The following is an 18,312-nucleotide window of genomic DNA, read 5'->3' as shown; positions in this document are numbered from 1 at the left end:
GAACTTTCCGAAATTCCCTTGCTTCTCTACTTGTTTGTTCATGGTCTATCTCCCCATGTGAATGTAAGTTCCGGAGGACAGAAAACGAATCCGTCTCGTTCTAGCTGAATCTCCCAGGAGCTGAACCCGGCGCAGCAGATGCTCAGGGCAGGCGGAATGAATGAATAAATAGGTGGGTGAATGAATGACTGTCGGCCGGACTGCAGAGGTGCCTTTCTCGGGGGCCGCGCCTGGGTCGCGGAGGGAGGAGGTGCGGGGCGTCGGGGGTGGGGGGCGGGGAGGAGGCTGCGCCCTCGCCTCGTCCGGGACCGGCAGGAGCGGGCGCGCTCGGCTGGGCTGCAGGCGCGGAGAGCAGCGCGGCGGCGGCGGCGGCGGCGGCAGGGCCGGAGCCCCGCGCCGCGCGTCCAGCCGCCGGGGGTGTGCGCCCGCAGAACCCAGCGCCGCGCCTCGGCGCCCCCACGCGCCCACGCAGCGGCGCGGGGACCGGGCGGGGGCAGAGGGAGGGCCCGGCCCGGGGAGGGGAAGGGGCCGGTCCTCCCCGCGCAGGCGGCGGCCGCGGCAGCCCAGGAGGCGGAGGCAGCGGCGGCGGCGGAGCAGCACCGTGCCCGGCGCAGTCAGCCCGGCCGCGTCGGACCCGCGCCCGCCCGCGCCGGGGCGCCCTCTCCACTGCGCGCGGTGAGTACCTCCCGCGGCGCCCACCCCGGGGCGCCCGCCGGGCTCCGCCGGGCTTCCCCGGGCCCGGGCTGACGCGGACCCGTCCCCTCGCGCCTCGCTCGCGCACCCGCCGGGCCGGGGCCTCCGCAGCTGTCGGGGCGCTCGGGGGGCGCACGGGGCCCCCAGGGCGCCGCAGGCGCGAGGGCGGCGGGGGCGGCGGGCCGACTCCGTCTCGGAAAAGCCAGGCTGCGGGTCTCAGTTTCCTTTTGCGCTGGGGGGAGGAGGGGGGGGGACAGCGACTCAAGTTTGTACTCCCGCGCGCGGGACAAGTGCATGGGCGCGCGGGCGGTGTAGATGCGGTGGGCTGCGTTTGGCCGGTTTCGAGGCCCGGGTCGTCGGCTGCGTCCACCCCCCTCCCCCTCCACGCCCCGTCCGAACCCGAGCGGCTCCGGGAGCCCAACGCGCGCCCCGGGGCGCTGTCTGCGAAGCCCCCGGGAAGGGGCGGGAACGGCCGCCGAGCCGCCTTCTAGCTGCATTTCTGTTCTAAAGTCCGGCTGCGCCCGGCCTGCGCAGGGCCGGCTCTCCGGGCTTTGTACCCGAGCGGGCGTCCTGGTGCCTGCCGAAGCCGGAGTCGGAAACTTAAAAAACTTTGCATCCATCCCAAGACTGTTGAGAAGGAGGCTAGGGTTTTGCTGTAATGGGAGAAAGTGGAGAAGGGAATTGTTTCTCAGCCATGCAGTCTGGACGTGAACCGGCCGTGCTGGCCGCAGTTCCTTAAATATATATCCTGCCCCCCAAATAAATAGTCTATAAGCTCCAGGAATCTTAGGAAGGCTTGACTGGTAAAAATATACGCGTCGCAAAATCCTCCGCGCGCCTTTCTCAGGGCTTGAAAGCGAAGCGCTTTGGCGGTGAGGATCCCGCTCCTCCCAAACGCAGTTAGCGTGCCTGCTGCTGGGCTCTGAATTATTTTTGAAAGGCAAGACTGATGCTGCATCTTTATGGATACCATTTTCTTTTCTCCCCTTTCCCCGAAACGCTACGTAATCTTTAATTTTATATATATATATATACACGCATATATATGTGTATATATGTATATATATGCGTGTATATATACATATATATAACGTTGAGATATAAATCACCCTTGGTGCAGGTACCTTTTAATGACGAGGTGCAGCGAAATGAGCGAGCATCGGAGCCTGGTTGTTAGCATGAGCGGAGGGGAGGTAGAATGATTTACAAACATCAAGGAGGGATTTGAGTGCTGAATTATGTTTGAGTTACGGAGCTCCCTTCCAAAGGAAATTATAACCAGCGGACAATTGCTGTATTTCAAACCAAATCTGTTCCCTTCATGAGCCCTTTCTTGCTCGACTGCAGTTTTTCTGTGACCAGCGTATGAGTACTGAACTAGTATCTGCCTTTCCAGCCTGTGGGCCATTTAGGGAGGGGGGTGGCAGGGCGGGGAGACCCCCATTTAAAAATAATCTTCGTGCAGAATCTTTCGGGCAACTTTTCCCCAAGAAATGTTCGTGTTTTCCATTTTTCTCTCCACATCTTTAAACCCCTTAAACATGATACTTCCTTGCATTTAGACATCCTCAGACTAAGGAAAGTACTGAGAGATGCAGGTCATAAATGATGGTGTTTTGAGTCTTGCTTTTGACTGAGCATAAAATCGTGTTTTGTATGAAAAATCTCCTTGCCTTTGGAGGAAACTCTACATTTGGCACTTTTGGCCAATATGGCTAGATCCGAAAGGGCCTGGATTTTTGAAAGCCGTTCCTATGTCCCACACGTAGTTGGTAGTTAGACCATTCTCCCGCTGGAACTCTAGCTTCGCCGTATTATGAACTATTTTATCTTAAAGGAGTTGGCAGTTTTCCTCTGCCCTGAACACAGCTCACCTCTGGGGTGGCTTTGTGAATGAGAATACTCTATAAACAGATCAGTCTCTTTGCTAACGTTAAATAGCTGAAGGAGAGAAGAGAAGAGAAGAGAAGAGAAGAGAAGAGAAGAGAAGAGAAGAGAAAAGAAAAAGATGTTACCCTGATTCTTTGGGATTTTTAAAAACCAGATGCTTTCATCGCTTAAGTTCTAAAGTCTTCTTTTCATGCCTTTTGTGTCGTATTAAACACATCATAAAGAGCTATGATTTGTTGACTTGTTATAGGATTACCATTTGGCAAAAACACCCAAGACATGCTGTTTCAAATATGTGGTCTTACTTCTGCTTTAAATTGCAAGTACGAGATTGCAAAGCCTGTTCCAGACGGATAAATTGATAAAATGCTAGCTGCTGTTGGAACAAGGAGAAAGTCCCCAGCAAAAGCACTCTGTGGGGCAGCGAAGTACATTTTGAATTGGGTGAAGCCAGATACGGGGACCCTGACAGTTTGTGAAAAGGTATACACGGTCCAGGCACGTCCACTTTAAGACGGTTTGGGTTCCCCCATGACAAGATGACTCCTTTCCCACAAAGAAAAACATTTCCTTATTTTTTCGGTTACTTTTCCAAAGATAACTTGTGTCTCGGGCGCGAGAGACCAGAGTTATGCAGAGATCCAACCGTAACCGGCTCAGAACGAGGTCTCACTCTTGCTCTCCTGCCACCAGATGTTTTTTAGGTGTCCTCAGCTGGAATGCCCAGTTTGAAACTAATTAGGCCAGCAATAAACTCCTTGTATAATAAAATCACAGGCCGTTATGGTGCCTAAGTGGGGTTCCTGGCAGCTCATGACAGATGCCTCTCTCCGCAGAGGGAGAGCCTGTGGCTGTCAGGAAAAATTTCTTGGGGGACAGGAACCTCCCCAAAGATGTTCTGTAAAGGGGAGAGTCACCTAAAGATGTGTTCTCCTTATCTGTGGACGTGAAGCGGCTGGTTATTCAGTTACCTCCGAAGGCCGAACCTTCCAGCTCTTGCCAGGACTGGGTTTTGTTGGTGGAAGGAAACTTCTTCTTGTTCTTCTTCTTTTTTTTTTTTTTTCTAGCTAGCTGCTCTCAGAAGCAGTTGGTGGAGTCTGCTGAAAAGGAATCTCTACAGAGAATTAACCCCAGAGTTGAGAAAACACAGCCTGTTGACAGAAGATACACACATACTCATGCACAGTCCCCACAGCGCCCTTCTCACTCCCTACCCTCCTCTCCCCCCCAGATCATAACAGCTTCCTGAGTGGCCCACTCCCCACACCCCTTATTGTTGGTGGCAGTTCGCACAGTTCCAAACACACACAACGAGAGAAGATTCTAGTAGGGGAAACGATTAGCAGAGAATTGGCCGGAGACAATGCTTCGTTTTCACTCTTTGAAGATCTTAACTGGCCTAATGGTGTTTGACTCACGGACACCTCTTCTAATCCGAGGATAAACTCCCTCAATCAGGTGGCAAACACTTGAAGTGACTGGTTCAGACCCACTTGTCCCTGTAAATGAATCGGAGGGGCAGGAACTTGTTCTTCATTGCATGTGACTGAAAATCAATTTCAAGGTATGAAAGTATCTGCCAGGTGCATTTAGGGGAGAGAGGACGAAGGAAGCCACAGGCTTTTAAATTTATTTTTGCTGCTTTTTTCTCCTTATTTTTTTTTTTTCTCACTCCCATCCTCCTGGCGTCTTTGCCATTTCTCTCCACTTGCAAATTATATCCTTGTGTTTAATAATAATGATGAAACAGCTCGTATGCCAGGCCTGAATTCAGTTCTTGACATGTATTTTTAGGATGGGTTCTCACAACAACTCTTCGGGTTAGGTGGTGGTATTATTATTATTGTTATTATTATTATTATTATTTATTATCACATCCCAACTTTGTTAAGGCAAGAATTGAGTTTCAAGTTACATGACTCACGAGAGCCTGCAGAGGGAATGAAACCAGAATGGAGGCCTTCAGACCTCTGCGGACTGTGCGTTTCCCATGTGCTGTAAAAACCTTGGCCGAGAGGACATTTCTGCTTTCCTTTCCCTCAGAGATGCCAAATTGGGATGATCTGAAATGCGTCGAGCCCCATTATTTTCTGACTCTGCCCTGATGTTTCGTTGTTGTTCTAAACGGAAGAAAAATCATATTAAGTAATTAGGAAACACCAATACGAGCCTTCCTGAGTCATGGTGTTTAGCAGGTTGTGTATGGGTCTATAAAGGATGTCTATTTACAAGGGCTAATTTGCTTCGTTCCTCCGATACTATAATGCGATGCATTTCAGTTCCTAAAAAGAGTCAATAAGTTTATAGGCAGTGGCAAAGCCCTAAAATGTTCCGGTAGGCAGTCCAAATGGAGTTTACCGGAAGGTGCTGGATCGCTATGGGTGGGTTCTTGTTTGGGGGGTGAGATCATAAACATTTGGAGAGCGAAGAATAATTTGGAACAGGTGGTCCCAAGAGTCAGGTAACTGGAGCGATTTATCTTTGCCACTTTGAAGGCTGAGGGAGGCCGTCGGTTGCCTGAATCTGAAACAAGCAGGCAGAGGGTCAGTGGGGTCTAAGAGGGCTCCCACTTTGGGACGGAGCGTGGCAGGATGGATGCGAGGGTCTGTGCATGCAGTCTGGGGTCTCTAGAAAGCAGGGTCTCTTTCTGTGGTCATCATCCTTTGGCGATCCTGGTTTAGGGCACCGATGTGCCTGCTCTTGCCTTTTTTGCAGAATCTCCCTCTGTGTTCACATATATGCAGAAATTGAAAACAGGAACTCAGATGAATAGATAGCCAGGGGAGACAGGTTTACATCTCACCAGTTTTGAGCATGTGCACACAGTCACCTTTCTTTGCCTGAGAATGCTAATCTAGACAGATTTCAAAATGAACAGAGTGTTTCAAAGTAGTTAGAAATTATTTCGCCATTTGGTATCAGTGGTGTTGTGTCAATTGCACAGAAACGTGTGTGATTTCCATGGCATTGGATTTTTCCCCCTCTTTCCCTCCTCGGTGTCTAATATCGTTAGATTTTTTTAAACTCTGCATGTTCCCAGATGTAACGTATCTGTCCATACTTACTCACAGTCGTTCCGAGAGAGCTGTCAACTCCCCGCGAATTTAACTAGAGGAAAAATGATAAAATCGACATTTTTGTCCCCAAAGAATGAGGAACCGGAGGGTCTGACTACTGTATGAATACAGCAACTTAACTTTTGTCTCACATCAGCTGAATCTGTCAGTTCCCCTTTCTTTTCTATTCGTCTCCCAAGAATGGTCTTTCGTAACTGAAATGTGCAGCATATTATTAGCCAAAAGACATTTTAATTCCGTAAAGAAAAATCATGCCAGAGACCCAGCCGAGTCTGTTTCAGCCATTATTGTTTCTGTAGCGTGCATACTTTGGGTTTCATGGTAAGATGTGGGTTTGCCAAGAAAGAAAATTACAGCGAGAAACTATGTCGAAAACATATACACTTCTGTTTAAGAAATGGGAAAAACACGGAAAAATTCTGCACGGTAATTGCTTTAACGTGAGTTTTAAATGTCATTGTTTGACTTATGTCAAAAAGCCCCTCTTAGCTAATTCTCACATATGCTGTTACTGAATCGCTTACCTTAAAAATGGCAATGGTTGGGCTTAACTTTGATGCTCTTTGAGGCTTTAAGAGATATCCTTAGCCCTAGTGGAAACGTTCCAGATTTTTAGATTGTGCAGGCCATTTTTTTAAGGTTACTTAGATATCGATTTTATTTTCTTGACCCAAAATAAGAAAACATGGGGAATTCTCAAAAGCTTTTTACAGGCTGCTATTATGAGAAGAGAAGCCAAACCAACATGTATTAGGTCATGAGCTTGAAGTGCATAAATGAGCCTCATGAAGGTCACCAAAACAGAGCGAAAAACACCAGTTCTCCTTACCTCGGCCAACTCTGCATTCCTGCTGGTAGATGTGTTTGGTTGAAGTGGACACAAAAAGGGGGCTTCAAGGGACCACGGCTAAAGGATCTCAGTTTGATTTGGGTTCTGAGGATGACTGAAGACGTTCTTGGGGTAAAGCGAGGCGCGAGGGCTGGGATTCCCATCTCCTCTGGACCCCTCCCTCTCTCTGCTCTGGCAGACAAAGCAGGTCCCCCCCCCCCCCCACCCCCGCCCCATTCCGAAGCAGATTTTCATTCCTGGTTACTTGGATATGTGGAAACCAGGGGCCGAAATGCCTTTTGTTCCTTCTGGTCAGTTTCTTCCCCTCCCATCCCCTTCCTATAGTCACGGCGTGGTTAAGGTATTTGTTGTTTCCAGAAGAGTTTTTTTGTTCCTATGAACACATATGTGGTTTTTTGGTTTTTTTTTTTTTAGCATGTGGGGCTGTGTAAATCCACACCTTTAGGTCTTTGTTGATTGGCTGCTCCCGGAAATACACACAGACCGAGAGAGTGTCTGCTGTGTCCCCAAGTTTGGGACCAGCCTCACTGCGGATGGAAATCCCACGTAGGGAGAAAGCCTCCTTTCAGAAGAGACAGAGAGGGTGTCGATGCAAAGAGGCTGTTTTCTTTTCTGGGTGTGTATTATTTGCATGTATGGGGACTTTTGTTTCAGGGTGTTCTAGAAACATTACTCTCTCCAGCAAAGGTATGAATGCCCTTCTTGGTTGGGAAAGTGGTGGATGGAAAGGAAAGCAGGAGGCAGATTCCTGCACCTCTGGCCTTTTGTGTGACTGGTACAGTAGAGGGAAGTGATAACTTGCGGCCGGGACGGTGTCATGTGACGTGACAAGTTGTGACTTGCTGCTTGTGTTGTAAACAGAGTTTTGGCCCCATCCAGCCATGGAAAAGAAGGGAGCAGAGAGAGATTATTCACTCCTGGTCTGCCATGGGCCGGAGCTCTCTGGGGCTGTCCTCTTGCTTTAGAGACCACGCTCCCTGGAGACTTTAATGTTGGGATGTGCAGGGAAGGAGGGGAGAAGGAACGTCTTAAACTCAGCAAATGTCTGAAATGCTCCGAATGTCTTCCACGTGGCTCTGGCGCCCACGAGAAAGGCAGAGTGCTAAAAGGACACAGAAGCAGGCTTTTGGGGAAGGGGACAGAGAAATGGGAGGGCTTTCAGAGGTTTGATCTAGAGTGGAGAATTTTCTGATACCTGGGGACCCCTGGAAGGCCTTCCTGGAATGTCTTTAGGAGCCTGATTTTGGAAGTGGCCTTTCCTGCATCTTGGCTGGCCTTTCTTTGTGCTTATTTTTAGCGAATTCGCTTTTTTGGTTTTTGTTTGTTTGTTTTTAAGAAAACATAAGACTTCTTTGGGGATAATAAGTGGTCCATATTTATCGAACACCTGCTGTGTGCCAGGCACTGTGCTGGCTTAACAAAACACTTTTCTGTCTCCAAATAGCCTGAGATGGAAATGTGCTGTTATGATGATGCTGCTGACGTCTGATACAAAAATTGAACGTCAGGGAGGCGCAGTCACTTGTCCAAGGTCCTATGGCTCATGTCAGAGCCAGGATTGAACCCAGTTGTGATTCCTCATCACTGGGATATCCAGGCTGTCCCCCTGGTGTAAGAAGAACTACTTTTCCTCTCCAAGTCTGGCCTGGAGAGCGAGATTTTAACGTCAGTCTCCACTTGTTTTGGTTGGGGATATTAACTGATGGTCAGGTACGAAAGTTGGGCTCGGAAATAAGGGACATCTGCTGATTCTCACAGAATCTTGAGCCTGTCCTTGTAGCTATCAAAGGTTTACTGTTGAAATCCGTTGAAATGGTGGCCACATCTCTGCGATTAGCTGGTCTAAGCCATTGCCTGTGGCTGCTTCTGTGCTGAAATAGCAGAGTCAAGTAGTTACTGCAGAGACCGCACGGCCCTTTTCAGAATACGTTTCCTGACCGCTGAGCTATTGCAATATGACAAGACAAATTTTGTTGACAAGGAAGAACATGCCCTTGGGACACTGCATGTACCGTTTCACTGATTTGTGATTCATGGAGTGCCTCCTGTTTTCCCGGTGATGGGGGAACGTTGCATTCATTCTGTCATTCATTTATTCGGTGGTATTTACGGAGCTGTGTTCCAGGTGCTGGGCTAATCACTAGGGATCCAGAGGCTAAAAGGACCCAGTCTGGTGCGTCCGATAGCAGGATCCCAGTGGATTTCCACCAATATCACACTGCCTCTTCTGTTCCCTGGAGGATCCAGAGGGCAGTGATATGACTTCTTGGGCTCCCTAATATTTAAGCAACAGGTTGGAGACAAAGACCCAAGTTTGCAGACCCTTACTCAGAGAAGCCCTGCCTAGTTCAGAAAGAGCAGAACCCCAGGGGCACGTGTGTGGCTCAGCGGTTGAGCGTCTGACTTCGGCTCAGGTCATGATCTCACGGTTCCTGAGTTCAAGCCAACGGTTTAAGCCCCACATCTGGTTGGCTGCCATGAGCGCAGAGCCTGATGCGGATCCTCTGTCTCCCTCTCTCTCTGCACCCCTGCTTGCTTGTGCACGCTCTCTCTCTCTCAAAAATAAACATTAAAAAAAAAAAAAAAAAGAGCAGAACACTGGCTTCTGTCCCTAGAGGTATGTCGGGCGGTAGGAGGGGCCCACTCTCTGCCTGAGACAGACCTTCCTTCTGCTTTTGTTAAGAGGCGGTGGGAAACAGGTGGGGCGGGGGGGGGGGGGGGGGGGAGTCAGGCTTCCTGCATTTAAGTCTTGACTCTGCCGAACAGCCTAGAGATTAAGAGCATGAACCCGGGAGCTGGGCTGCTTGGATTCAAATCCCTGCTCTGCATGAACCAACTGGTTAACTTTGGGCAAGTTACCAAACTTTTCTGTGCCTCGGTTTCTTCATCTGTAAAACAGAGCGGATGACTGTGTCCCTTCCTCAAAGAGTTGTGGAGGTCGCCTTAATAAAGATAAAGTGTTTGCCATAGTGCATGGCAAACAGGATGAGTTATGTCTGAGTTGTGTGGCTGTATTTATTGTCATTATAATGTATTATTATTATTATTATTACTTACAAGCTGCATGAAACGGGTTTTCAGTTTCCTCTCCACAACATGATAACAACAGGAATAACTGCTTCAAAAGAGCATTGTGAGAATGTAAACGAGGCAATACGCATAGAACAGCTCGCTTTGCTAAGTGCCTGCCTCGCTGATGCTCAATCAGGTAGTTGTTATACTCAGGGCAGCCACTACTGCTCTTGAGATTATAGGGAATTGCATACTGGGCCATTGATAACCCCTTTACGCTATTGGTCAATTGAGTCCTGTTTCAATTTCAAGAGACGCAGGGCCGTGGTTAATAGTGCGGCCCCTGAACTCAGGCAGACCCGGTCTGAGCCTCAAGGCCACCACCACTCACGGACTGTGCCATCTGGGGCGAGGGGCTGACTCTCCCAGCTTCCCGGACGGTGGAGGCAGTGGTCGCTATTCACTGGGTGGTTTGAAGGTCAGAAGAAGTGACACCCGTAAAGCGTGGAGCAGGGTGTTTGGCACATAGTAAGCACTCAATAAATGGTAACTTGTATTATTATCATCATCCCCACTCCTTGCTGCAGCTACACGGCCAGGAAAGTACCGAACATTAGTAAATTTTAATTTGAAAATAAAAGAACACATTTTAAAACTGCCACACAGATTTAAAATAATATTCATTAAACAAAATTAAAATATTCTATTAAAGCCAGACTTTGGGCTCAGACCAAATTTTTATAACCCAAGCTTAAAGGCCAAGGAGTCCCCCAGCCACAATGGGGACATTGTGATTGAACTTGAGACTTCAACGCTGCTATTGAGCAGTCTTTGAAATGCACGTTTCCCCGTTAAAATAAAAGGGAAGTCATGGGAAGAAAAAAAAAAATGAGGTCCACACTCACCCCAACAAACCTTAATGAATTGAAAAAGAAAAACAAAAGATTTTTCATTTTTTCTTCTGCACTTCACCCTGCCAAAGACGCATGGCCCCCTCCTAACCCCAGCTTTGAATGGAACCGGCTTAGAATGTTCCAGATCTGATATGCTCGTAGGAGCTGAGCGAGTCTCAGTTCTGGTCTTCACCAGATTTTGCAGATGGTGGTGTATCCCTGACAGCTGGGGCTTGGGGGCGCTCCTGCCAGGGTTCAAATCCAGCTCTGACATTCCTTGATGTGCCCCACTCAGCTCTCCTGTGGGCTGAGCAGAGACAAACAGTTACTGGGACCGCGTCGGCCGGTGGTGAGCGAACGTACGATTTAAGTGTCTCTGCTGATGTTTAGCCTTGTGCGATTATGTGGTGAATGAAACTGCCCCAGACTTTTGGGACTTTGAAGAATTCGAGACTACAGTCTTGCCTTACTTAATCTGAGTTTCGAGTGAAAATGATCTCAGTATTCAGGGAGGGGAACGAGGAAGGGAAAACGTGGATTTAAAAATCCCCCACAGGAGTTTTGATGTGCCAGGCACTTGCACAAAGCTTCTAGAATCCTCTCAGAAAAAAAAAAAAAAAAATCCCATGACGCCCGTTGTCGATGTCACAAATGGGGAAACTGAGGCTTGGACCACTTCAGCGGCTGCTCGGTGAGACTCGATTCTAGACTACAGGCCTCTTCCACTGCACAACCTGCAGCTTCCTGGAGCAAGCACACGGACAATCCAGAGACTTCTCCCTGACTGACCGGTGTTTTGTGTTCTAGTCCTACGTTTCGGTTACATCTGTCAGCCTCTCCGAGCCTGAGTCGTTGTGGCCTTTTCCCTGCCTTGCCGTTGAGAATGAACGGACTTTTTCTTGAACAAGGACTTTTTTATTCTGAGTTTATTTTGAGAGAGAGAGGGAGGGAGGCAGAGAGAGAGGGAGAGAGAGAGAGAATTCCGAGGAGGCTCCACACGTGCCAGCATAGAGCCCCAGTAGGGGCTCGAACTCCCGGACCGTGAGTGAGATCATGACCCAAGCCGCAATCAAGAGTCAGACGCCTAACCGACTGAGCCAGATGGAAAAGTAATGGCAGCGGGCCGGGATATCCTCCTCCGGGGGACATTGTTTGAGAACCTGTGCGGTTTCTTGCCAACCAGGGGGGCACGGCCTCATCCTCAGACCGGGCCAGGCCCTTGGCTGGGATGTGGGGTCAAGAGGCCGCGCTGTCAGAGGGTGGGCGGCTGTTGTAGAGGACTTGGGGTGGACTCCCCGCTCCATCCCCCACCTGCCGTGTGACGCAGGGCAGAGGACTCAAGCCTCAGACTGATCACCCGTGCGTGGGGCAGGTGCCGTCTGTATCGAATTCGTCACGCAGCCTCAGTCCGCGGTGGACCGGACTCGTTCTGCGGTGCTGAGATACTAGAGCACTGCTCCTCCTCCCCTCCGAAGTACTCAAAAAAGGAGCAAAAGTGAAGGTAACTTGCCCCGGGGAATCTTGGGAGTTTACACATTCGGGAAGAATCCACACGTCTCCAAAGGGCAGTCTTTTTCTTAGCGGGGTCTTGTGGACCCTTTCCGCATTAACGTCACACGGGCACGAGTTTGTGTTGTTGTTGTTTGTTGTCTGTTTGTCTTGCCTTCAGCGTCCTGTCTTTATTTTCTTACGCCTTCGGAAAAGGTGTAACAAGGGTCTCAAACGAATGGTGTCACAAGGTGGAAATGGTTTAAAAATCAGGTGATTAAGGGGCATCTGGGTGGCTCAGTCGGTTGAGCGTCCGACTTCAGCTCAGGTCGTGATCTCATGGTCCGTGGGTTCGAGCCCCGCGTCGGGCTCTGTGCTGACAGCTCGGAGCCTGGAGCCTGCTTCTGATTCTGTGTCTCCCTCCCTCTTTCTGCCCATCCCCTGCTCACGCTGTCTCTCTGTCTCTCAAAAATAAATAAATGTAAAAAAAAATTCTTTAAAAAAAAAAATCAGGTGATTAATCGCAAAAGTGGGCACAAAGGTACGGCAGAGTTCATGAGTAAAGTTGAAGAAACGCCAGCCGGAAGATGTGAAATGCCCCCAAATTCGAGAACCTTCCACTATAGCCAGAAATGTGGTTCTGTAACTCAGTTCTCGGGGGGAATCAGATAGAGCAAACGAGGTCTCTCAAGGATGTTGTTAAAGCGTCTCGGGGCACCTGAGTGTCTGGGCACATTCAGTCTGTCATACGTCTTTGAAAGAGTAAGTTGCCTTCGAATGAATATAATGTCAATAAAAATGACCTCTGAGTGCTTACTCGATGCTGGGATCTGTTTTTGAATGAGTATAGGCATCAGCTTATTTATTCCTTACAACAATTCTATAAAGGAAGAGCTATAATTATTTTCATTTCAGATGAGGAAAGTAAGGCCCAGAGAGGTTAAGTGACTTGTTCAAGGTCACACGGCAACCAAGAAATAGAGCCAGGCTTTGTCTGTTGCCTTTATTTTATTTATTTATTTTTTAATTTGTTTTTTAAATTATTTATTATTTAAATTATTTTTTAAATCCAGGTTCGTTAGCATATGGTGCAACAATGATTTCCGGAGCAGATTCCTTAATGCCCCTTCCCCATTTAGCCCACCCCCGCTCCCACAACCCCTTCAGTAACCCTCAGTTTGTTCCCCGTATTTAGGAGTCTCTTCTGTTTTGTCCCCTTCCCTGTTTTTATAGTATTTTTGCTTCCCTTCCCTTATGTTCATCTGTTTTGTCTCTTAAAGTCCTCATGTGAGTGAAGTCATAGGGTTTTTGTCTTTCTCTGACTAATTTCACTTAGCCTAATACCCTCCAGTTCCATCCACGTAGTTGCAAATGGCAAGATTTCATTCTTTTTGATTGCTGAGTAAGACTCCATTATATATATATATATATATATATATATATATATATATATATATACACCATATTTTCTTTATCCATTCATCTGTCGATGGCCATTTGGGCTCTTTCCATACTTTGGCTATTGTTGATCGTGCTGCTGTAAACATGGGGGTGCGTGTGTCCCTTCGAAACAGCACACACACCTGTATCCCTCGGATAAATACCTAGTCGTGTAATTGCCGGGTCTTAGGGTAGTTCCGTTTTTCATTTTTTGAGGAATGGAGGTTGTCTTTATAACTCCTGTGCTCTCTGCCTCTTTAACTGCCGTAGAAAAAATCAAACTTACTTCTTTTTGACCTTCACTTAACAAGCCAACGAGTTAATTACGGACAGGCATGAGAGGGAGACACGGGACATGTTGGCCTTAGCCTTCATTTTTCTTTTTTTTTTTTCACAAGGGTGTGTTCGCGTATTCTATAGCTTCCAGTTCAGCGTAAGGCTGAACCTGAGCTGGGCTGTCAAGGTTCAGGTCCGGAGTCTATTAGTCTCATGACCTTGGCTTTATGTCAGTTCTTCTAGGTCTCAGTTTCCGTGTTCATGAAGTGAGTCCACGTCATAAGAGTACGGAGAAGAACCCCCGATAACACAGCAGGTGTGATTGTTAAATGCCGTTTAGTCCCAGTTGAGGAGAAAGTAACTCTAGAAATCGTGTCCCCCCGTGGAGCATGAGCACTCTGGCACAGTCTGGAGTGAGAGGGAAGGGCCCGTGAGGCTCACGCTGGAAAACAGCTCGGGTTTTTCCAGACGACTTAGGATGGAGCCCGAGACACTGGCTTTCCTCATCCCCATGTGAGAAGTTGTCAGGACAAGTCCTCAGCAGGCAGCCTGGAAGTCAGAGCCACCTGGGATCAGAACCTGCGCAGAAGAGGAAACTGAGGCCCCGGGGAGGGGCTCTGCCCGGTCACATGGCCGGTCCGTGGCCGAGCAGAGACCCCCATCCGTGCGAACTCCAGTGCCAACATAGGCCCTAATGTTGCTCATTTTTCTTCTTGGCCCCTCTCTCCTCTGGTGGAAAATGCCTTTTTCTTCAGAAGCGTCTGCCTGATCTTCAGTGACCAGATGGGCAGACTTTCTGGGCTTTGCCTGCTTTCACTTTCCTCCTCCACCTTCCTCCCCCACACCCCTGCCTCCCTTTACTCTCCAGTATGGGAAACTGAATTTCTTCCTTCGTTCGTTCGTTCGTTCATTCCAGAATACGTAGAGAGTACCAGCTGCGTCGCAGGAACTACTCTGGACACGAGGAATACAGTAGAGAACAAAAACAATCAAAGTCTGCTTTCTCACAGCGCCGCAGCTAAGTGGCGAAAGGCCAAAAATAAACACCTAAATATGTAAAGTCCACAGAATGTCCCATGGTGATAAGTCTATGGGGAAAAATCAAGAGAAGGTGGGTAGAAAGTGCCTGGGGTGGGGAGGCCTCACTGAGCAGGTGGCCTCTGAGCGCAGCACTGAAGAAGTGAGGGAGTCCTGCTATCTGAGGAAGAACATTCTAGAGAGAAGCAGCAGCAAGTGCAACGCCTTGAGATGGGAGCTGCCTGGAAGCCGGTGTGGCCGGGGGCCAGCAAGCCGGGGGTGGGGGCAGATGAGGTCACAGCGGAGGGACCCAATCGGGTCCTGGCTTAGAATCCAGTGGCCGCTCTGTGTCAGTCAGGCTAGTCCAGAATCAAAATTAGCATCAGTTTTAAATGATTTTTTTAATACACAGGCCCTAAATCTGAAACCACTAATTGCAAACTCAGATACCCAGAGTTAATGAAGTGGGCAGGGTAGTTAGCTGGGAGGAATGTGGTCTCTGTGTTGCCAAGTGTTCTGTGTCTTTCAAAAGACCATGAAATCTGGATTTTATGAGAAACGCCCCAATTTTTAAGTCACCGCGAGGAACCCCCAGCAGACACACGCAGGCTGCCGGAACGTAAGCGACTACGCTCCCTCTAACACCACCGTGGACCTTGCAAATCGCCTTTCACTGAAAAGGCACGAAGCCTTTATCTCGCTGTCTCTTTTCTTTTTACCAATTCCTGACCAGAAGGATGCCAAGAGATGCTAAAAATTGTTTCCAGGAAAAAGGAGGACTCGAATCTCACGGGAACGGGGGCTGAGACTTCTTCCAAAGAGCAATCAGCTTGCTTCATTTTTATGTCTTTCTCAGGACGCTTTCCTGATCATCCCTCATTGTGGGTAATGACAACGTGGTCCAAATCTGTCCTCCTTCGGGTTTTCATTAGTTTCCTGATGATTATTATTTTGTCATCTGGGGTTGATTTAGGGGTGGTGAAATGTGTGCAGGTTTCACAATGGTTGTCAGCCACTGTTTAGAATGGCAAAGAACTTCTCATAGTGATCACATTGCAAGGGGCGGGGGTGGTAGTTTCCAATGGCTACAGACGTGAAAGGGGGGGAGGGGGGTGGCCCTGCAGGCGACCACAATCAGGAGATTGGAAGGTGAGTCAGTAGGCTGGGGCGGCCAGGGCGTAAGGCTGAGGAAGGCTCTCAGTGCCTTAAGGACCTGATGTGCCCAGGCTGACAGCACGGAATGCATAGTCTCCCTTCTTGACCCCAAAGCTGGAGTGAGGCAAAAACTCGGCCAAGGAGCCCCATAGCTGTTGAGATTGTTCTGGATGTAAGTAACAGAAAATTTCCGGGTTGGCTTAAGTGAAAGAAAATTTACTGGCTTGGGGAAGTGAAAAGTTCTGGGGAGTGCCGGCTTCAGGTATGGCTGGATCAGGAGTTCAAATGTAGGTGGTGGGCCCATCTCTTTGCTAATGAATGTCCCTGTTGGGGAGGATTCTGTACTCTGTCGTGTGCCACCTCTGGAGGTAGGGACAGAGGGGGAGAAAGGTAGGTTCCCAAACTGAAGTCAGCAACATTTGCCGGAAGTGGAGGGTGGACTGGTCCCTTGTGGACCCCCAAACTGCATCATAATGCACCTGTAGATCTGCCTTGCCCACTCCTCGTCTGTTGGACTACAGTGCCATTTGTGAAATTTGTAGTTTTTCCAGGCACTGGGCTACACCGTCTGGCATGTCACTCCTGTAAGGTCGGTACTTTTAAGACATGCTGCGGCTCTGCCTTCCATAGGCTCTTTCCCACGGCCCTAGAGGATTAGCCTTTATTTCACGTAAGGGTGTTCTGGGGAAGGTTGTCTCTTCTCGTAGGTCTTGGACAAAATTAGCACTGAGTATTTGGGAGAGTCCAGCCAAGCTTGGGAGATGCACCGGACTTTGGAGGAAAAATCACAACTGACTCGGTGACGCTTGAGGCGGGCGGGGTGATCCCGGCTGTGCTCTGTTTATATTCCTGGGCCTCTGGTGATCAGCCTGTTTCCTTTCCTCCTCTGAGCTTTGCCCTCTGTCACGGCCCCCACTCGACCTCTCATGATCCATCCAGTGGCAGTGCTGTGATGTCCGATGCAGCAAAAGATTGTAAGCTGGCAGCCAAGATGCGTCGTGTTTGGTCTGCAGAACATTTAAAACAGAAAATAGAGCCAGCGTTTGAAAATCTGGACAGGTCACACAAAAAGGCAGATTTCTGGCTTCCATTAAAAGCTCAGAAGATCTGGGGCGCCTGGGGGGCTCAGTCGGTTGAGCGTCCGACTTCGGCTCAGTCGGTTGAGCGTCCGACTTCGGCTCAGGTCGTGATCTCACGGTCCGTGAGTTCGAGCCCCGCGTCGGGCTCTGGGCTGACGGCTCGGAGCCTGGAACCTGCTTCGGATTCTGTATCTCCCTTTCTCTCTGCTCTTCCCCCACTCATGCTCTGTCTCTCTCTGTGTGTCAAAAATAAACATTAAAAAAAATTTTTAAAAAACCACTCAGAAGATCTGTCAACACGGTGCCCACATTTCCAGCTGGCTGGATTTGGAAAACCTCTTTTAGGTGGACGGGTCTGACCTCACCACAGTCCTCACCCTGCCTTAGTGTCGCCCCAGCACTGGGGCTCAGGGTGAGTTGCCATTGACTGTTGGGCTGGCGCCGTGGGATGTCTTACAGTAAATTTAAGGGAGAAGGGAAGTCTCTCCTGTATTCAGGTCTCCATCGAAACTATGAAAACAGAATGTAAACCGAGTTGGTCACTATTAGGAACAAAATGAGGGAGAGCTTGTGCCTTCGGGTAAGTCAAGGCGTCTCGGCCTCGGCACTATTAACGTGTGGGGTTGGACACTTCCTGGTTGCAGATGTCAGTCCTGTGCATCCTGGGGTGGCATTTCACGTGTCCACATGTGAACCATTCGCCCTTTGGGAAGGAAGTAGGTCCCCGGGCACCAGGCACCCACCACCGGTTTGGCACAAAGAGTTACCGTAAGTGAGAAACACAGTTCTTGCTGTGAATTGTGCCCCAGCAGGCCTGCCTTTGGCAGTAAAGGTTATGAGTTGGCCGATTTGGGTTTAGTCGTAGGTAGATGTGCCAACCATTGAGGCCGTTTATGACTGCCTGTGTAAGATGTCATAGAAGGAATTCAGCATTGGATGAGAGGCTGAACCCTTTTAAAGAGTCTTTGGGGAGAATGTCTAAACTTTTAGTTGAGTGAGGCCATGGTGGATGCTACTTTCAGTATTTTTGCCAACAGTACCGGGGGAGCATGGGCGGCAGTCAAGGCTTGTTGAAGAGTGGGGGACGGGAAGGAGGGACCAGAGGACCTCGGGTGTCTCTTCCAGCTCCAGTTTCGAGCTGCGGTTCAGAGAGCGCGTGGCCCCAACACTGGTCCAGTATGTCGTCTCCCGCATCTCAGTAGCTCGTAACGGCGGTCTGGGGTGGAAACCCACGGGGGCCCGGATGCCCAGAGAGGGAGGTCAGTCCCCTGGGTTAGTGCTACGTCCGCTGTGTTTTCTCCTGGCCCTTCTGCCCGTGCCTCAACTCCTGTCGGGGGTCTGAAGCGCTGTCCCTGCCTGGGTTTTCTGTAATAACAATGACGGATGCCATCCATCCACCCGACACACGTTTGCTGAACACCTGCTGTGAGGCAGCCACTGTT

At 49.3% G+C, this 18,312-nt stretch overlaps 1 protein-coding gene across 1 annotated transcript in view; it reads left to right on the top strand.

Annotated features, from left to right (window-relative positions):
- The first annotated feature begins 577 nt into the window (after nt 1–577).
- EYA2 (EYA transcriptional coactivator and phosphatase 2) overlaps nt 578–18,312 on the top strand; it is a 256,555-nt gene continuing 238,820 nt past the window's right edge. Inside the window, exon 1 of the mRNA XM_042930777.1 lies at nt 578–675. The gene's annotated coding sequence lies outside the window, so the exon portion shown is untranslated. The remainder of the gene's footprint in view (nt 676–18,312) is intronic.

The sequence above is a fragment of the Panthera leo genome, chromosome A3 (genome assembly GCF_018350215.1).
Source record: "Panthera leo isolate Ple1 chromosome A3, P.leo_Ple1_pat1.1, whole genome shotgun sequence".
Taxonomy (NCBI): domain Eukaryota; kingdom Metazoa; phylum Chordata; class Mammalia; order Carnivora; family Felidae; genus Panthera; species Panthera leo.
The sequence above is the reverse complement of the archived record's forward strand: the minus strand, read 5'-3'. Positions and strand labels throughout refer to the sequence as shown.